Consider the following 6,000-nt stretch of genomic DNA (forward strand, 5'->3'; position numbering starts at 1 on the left):
ATGTGGGCGCTGGAGCGAGTCACCTGTTTTTTTTTCAATTATTATTATCATTTACTATCAGTCAATGACGTAGGTGGAATAAAAAAAAAATACTTTCAACATTTTGCGCCATTCTCGACGTAAAGCAACACAATAGCTCGCAAGCATTGTGAACGAACCAAATTTTAATAAGAGACACACTAAAGACTAATCAAATTATTTTCAGTTTATTACCCACAAAACGAATTATCCGGAGATTTTCTATAGCAAACAGCACGCTGCGATTATGCGCTTTAAAAAAAAAACTTTGATACGTTAATTTTGCCAGATTCATATGGACAGACATACGGACGTCCTCAAATATTTTTGTAATTAATTTTATTTTTTATTTTAAACGAAATAATTGTTTTTTAAAAATATCAAATACGTTTAAACGATTGTGTTTTCTGATACGGGAGTTGAGCATCACCTCAACGCTTCGCTTATGAGGCGTGCAAAACTCTCATAATTTTTTCCTAACGCACCAAAAGAAGTATAATTTTAAAAATGTTTTAAAACAATAAACGTTATGTAAATTCGTATTTTATTTATTTACATATCTAAAGTTTGTACGTAACACAATAATATTTTATTACCTATTTTTAAATCTCTACACACTATTTTGAAATAATGTTTATGATAAAAGATAATTAAGAAAATATAAAGTAGCTATAGAACGAGTCCAGCCATGTTTTGTAAAAATTATAGGTTACCTATATAGGTATATTGTTATACGTTTATTTTATTTTGCTGCTTACACACATTCGTTTTCTTTTCGTTATGAGGAAACCATTTATTAAAACTTGGTATTGCATACATGGCTAGATTGAATCTAGGTGATAACTTGCGTAATTCGTTGCAGGTTTACCGATTTAACTTTAAAGCTTATTCACGAGTAACTTCTATTATGAGAAGCATAGAGCTGATGTTCAGTTTGGTAAGATGCGACACAAATGCAAGTGTGTACCATAGAGAACACAAACACAAGTGTTAATTAATTCATTAAACAGGCACCTATCCTATTAATAATATCGAGATGAAAAAGAAAGGGATTTTTTTAATATATTGCCACCAATATCCTACGTGTGTATGTACTACCAACATGAGAGCAGAGAAAGCCGCGATGATTTCGGAAATATTGATTAGCGGAAAGGAGTAACTGACGAGTATCTTGCCGGCTTTTTGCCGGTAGAATATGCTATTCGAACCGGCCGGCGGTAATCCCACGGTATTAAAAGACGAACATTACTTTTTGAATGTGTCTTATTGAGTGATCAGCATTTATCAGTACTTATCTAAGTGAAATAAACGAATTTGTATTTTGATTAAGATTTACGGAGGAGTTTTTGGTTCTATCAAAAAATTATATTTATGTTTCCAATCATATATTCGTTGCAGTCGTTATATCTATTCCAGCGTCTTTATAATCCGGTGTTGTCTACTCAATATGTGCCCTTGATAATGATAATAGACTTTGCAAAAAAATAACAAGAAACTACCGGGTTTCATCCGAAATATTAAAAATGCTTATTTTTTACATACGTATTTAATTTCTACACATTATTATGTAGACCTAACCTCTAGCTGGATATTTATGACTTAGTATTTTCGTAACTACAGAATGTATAGACTATGAAATCCGCAAAATTGGAGCTTATCAACCTACCTAAGAATTAGGTATTTAAATGTTTCGCATTAGTTTCTACCTATATATAATAGGCCGTATGTTATGTAAGTACGGTCTTAATCACATTATTGTCGTCGGAAAATACTGCGTAAATGTACCTATGAATACTGTACTGCAATAAATTAAGTCCACAACTGCATTGTCATACATACGTGCACTGAGTCCAACGCGAGATGTTGGTGCGGGCGGCGCATACAGGATCAGCGGCGGTCGGAATCGTTCACACTCGGCAAACGTATCAAAAACAACGAACGAATAGATGCGGCCGGCTGTTTATAAACATTGAAACAATTGAACGGGATGCGATCAATACTGCTCAGGGCGAACTCGAGTCACCGGAGCCAAGCCGGCCCCAACCTCACCTGCCGCGCGGAAGAGCGGCGTGGGACCGTGGGTACACAGTGCACTGGACCGCGGACGAGAAGCAACGATTGCGATGGCACAAGCCGCGGCTCCGAAGCGAACGTACTACACGACCGGCTGGCAGCGACCGTGTGTGCGGCGTGCGATCGGCAGCCCTAGCGGTTACGTCACACACGGCTTTTGACAGCTGGCGCACGAGAGACCGCGTCGCTTACGGTATCCGCGGCGGAGCCACCGGCACTGGGAGCGAGCGCGGATCGATATAAACTGCGTCTCTGCCTATCCTGTGCACGGCCTGCGATGCGATCCTGAGGGGGCAAGGCAACCGCAAGTTGCGCCGCTGCGCTGCCTTCTGTATACTCCCCTGGCGCTTACCGAGCCAGACAAGCCCGCCACATTAAAATTCTGCATTTCATTGCCAGCGTTGACACATTTACATATTATAGTACCTACCTATATTTTTTAAGGCAGGTTTGCGACAACCTTGCTAACTGAAAGCAAAGGCGAATATAATCTCTACCTAATATAAAACAAAGTCGCTTTCCGCTTCTGTCTGCATATCCGCTAACTCTTTTAACACCGTAACGGATTTTAATGCGGTTTTCACCACAGTTTGGATAATTTTCAAGAGTTGGTATATGTATTAATATTTAAAAAATAAAACAAATTACATTGTTATTTAGGTTTTATCTAGGCAGCTGCATACATTGTTAAGAAATTCTATTCCAATTCTAATTAAATTTTAAAACAGTAACTTCACTTCTTTTACTATTTTTTGCCCGTTTGGATGCAAGAGCGGGTCGCTAGTATGTTTATATGTTGTGTTCTCCTTCTAACGTTAAAGAAGATTGATAAAAGGATGTTGAAACAGAGCAATCTGCTGAGTTTCTTGCCGGCTCTTCTCAGTAGAATCTGCCTTCCGAACCGGAGTAGAGTCAATAAAAAAAGACTGACTTGACGTTTCATAAGTGCTTATAAGCTAGGCCTAATTTGAATAGAAAATTTGCAATGAAAATCTCACTTAAGTATGAAAAATGTGAATACCTAGTACAAGTGACCTTAAATCTTAATTGGTTTATAATTTGGGTCAAAAGCGGCTCTCATAAGGTAATTAATGACTTAAACTCACGTGTATATTCACATTTCATAAATATTTTAAAGCTCAAGTAGTTAAAGTACCTACTTAACTAGCGTTACAGTTTTATAATATAACTAGCGGTTGACAGCTACTTTCCGTTGATCGAATGTTGATCTTTCCCAGACAAATTCTCACTTTGCAGTTTCAAACAGAAAACTCCCAAACGCTTTTATGGTCCAGTCATTTAGGCTTTAATTAGGTAAGAATCGGAAATCTTGTATATTGACACCCTAGAAGTTGTCTCAAAACCTACATATGGTAGAGTGTAAGCAACTACTAAATTTCAACGTCAAAGGTCGAAAAATCGGTTTTTTGCGCGTTTTTTTGGAAATATCTCATTTCTTATGGTTTTTTGCAATTTGTGATTATTATCAATATTGTAAAAAACAAAATTCTCTACAAATATAGTTAATTTTTTTTTTTAAACGGTGAACCGTTTTCGATATATAGGGCGGAGAGCGCGCGTTCAAAGCATCACTTCAGGTCAACTTCCTCCAGGTGCCTCCGGTCGAAAACGTGCCATATATAGTTGATGAACTATCGATAAATCAATGATTATAAATATTTGTTAGTTAATTATTAGCTATTATATTGTATTTTATCATTTTTTCCTTACCTATCCACTTTTTATTCAGTATTAATTTATTTAACAACACTTACCTGAACATAAAATTACAGAATTGTTAATGAAAATATAGGAATTATATTTGAATTTTAACCTAATTAATATTAATAACTTCTTACATGACGAAAAGAAAAACAAATAAATTATGAATAAATCTTTTTATATTTGACCTTGAAATTGAATAGTTGCTTACACCCTACCATATGTAGGTTTTGAGACAACTTTTAGGGTGTCAATATGCAAGTATTTACAGACTCACAGCTGGGTATCTCGAATTCCGAGGTGAACTTACTATAATGACTGGACTATTATACGTATTTTGTTAAAACTACAAAGATTCTAATGTCCCTAATTTTTAAAAGTAAGGGGGAGTAAGGGGAAGTATTACGATAAAACCTCGTCAACCCCAAATGTCAACATCTACTGCTCTTGGTGCTCCCTGCTGGACAACAGACGAGGCTCTGGCGACCGATCAGTGGCGAAATATCCATACATCCGTTCGGGAAACTGAATGGAAGAGGCTAGCAGCCTTGGGGCTATAAATAACTCCTTAAATGTCTGGTGCAGAACCACTGCACTATGTTCCCAAGAGAGAAATGGTAGATCGAGACTCAACGGTGATTTTGTTGGACGATCCGCCTAACGCTCGGCGCCACCTATGAGTGATAGATGGTGTCCAAATGGCCTCCAAAAGAAGCCGATGGAGATAGTTTACCAACTCGAAGTTGAGATCTCACCAGGACCGCGATCTTCAGTGATCGACCGACCAGAGAGAGAGAATTTAAAAAAAAAGGACTTCCATACAATCTTCCAACCCTCGTTACATCCCTAAGGGGTAGATTAGAAGATTTCAGAGAAACTCATTCGTAGCGGATATCAACATCGATAGGAACCTACCGTCTACATTTCTTCCCTTACATTAAGAACATGAGAAACATGTCCAGTCTTTCACTACCAATTTTATTAGGGATTTCAAAAAGAAAAAGTAGGTTATTTTACTCTCAGTGTAAAACTCCACTTGCTTGTGAATGTCCCGTCTAAATTGGTTCAGCCGCTTCGGCAACAAGACAAAACAAACACATAGACAGCCAGAAAAAAAACTGTTTTTTTTGTGTATACATAGATAGGTACCGTACATACCTACTTTCTTATGCATTTAGTAAAATACAGTTATTGTGATATACCAAGCAGACATTTTAATTTCATTAGCTATTTCAAATCCGAAATAGCAAAAAGCCGTAGTATCCACGTACTAGGTTGCACACCCACTTTGGCTGGGTCTGGGATGTTTTTTTTTTATTCCACTGCAAGTCAGCCCCTGGCTGCAATCTCACCTGGAGGTAAATGATGATGTAGTCTAACATGGTAGCGGGCTAACGTATGGTAGTCATACCCCTAATCGGTTTATCGGCCAAAATCCCACCAGACCGGAGCAGAGAAAATTATATTTTCTCGATTTTCCCCTACCGGGAATCGAACCCGGGACCTCCTGCTTAAATTCACAGTCGTTGTTTGCGAAAGCGTGTCCGTTTTCCAGCCACCAGACAACCAGTCAGAACAGCGTAAGACACAGTCGGTATAAGTCCGACATAACAACCGCGCCTTCGCGGGTGCGGTTTCCATGAAAATTCCCCACGAAAAAAAGGCTAACACAATTCATAAATCGACTGACATATTTATAAACAGTGAGACATTATAACTTCTAGAGCCGTGATGTCCCGCAAAAACTGTTCAACCTGACTGATTTCCGTGGTGGCCAGTAAGCTTCAACAGTTTTTGCGGTTTTATGGTTCCATGGACAGCAGTCAAGTTGTATAGCTGGGATGCAGCAATGAATCAGTTCATTCAGTAACTCTTGCGGTAATTTAATATTAGTAAGTTACGCTTGCTGCACGAGACATATCCCAGCGATAATAAAGTCTCGCTGGGTATAAAAATTTTCATCGACGTTTTATCATATTGATTGCAAATTGATTACAAGGAATCCACTACATTAAAATTGAATAAAATTAACAGAAGTATATATTACATAAGTCATTACAGAGTAACAATAGACAAACCTACAACACAGACACAGACAGAATAATAGTAAGTTTAGTCCGGGGCGAAGAAAGACCGCGGTGCGTAGTTACTATATAATAATAATAAAATAAAAAGCCTTTATTAATG

The 6,000-nt window shown here is 37.7% G+C and overlaps 1 protein-coding gene across 1 annotated transcript in view; it reads right to left on the reverse strand.

Annotated features, from left to right (window-relative positions):
• Positions 1 to 2,249, reverse strand: part of LOC120636094 — an 84,380-nt gene extending 82,131 nt beyond the window's left edge. Inside the window, exon 1 of the mRNA XM_039907391.1 lies at positions 1,858 to 2,249. The gene's annotated coding sequence lies outside the window, so the exon portion shown is untranslated. The remainder of the gene's footprint in view (positions 1 to 1,857) is intronic.
• Positions 2,250 to 6,000: the final 3,751 nt, after the last annotated feature.

The sequence above is a fragment of the Pararge aegeria genome, chromosome Z (assembly GCF_905163445.1).
Source record: "Pararge aegeria chromosome Z, ilParAegt1.1, whole genome shotgun sequence".
NCBI lineage: Eukaryota > Metazoa > Arthropoda > Insecta > Lepidoptera > Nymphalidae > Pararge > Pararge aegeria.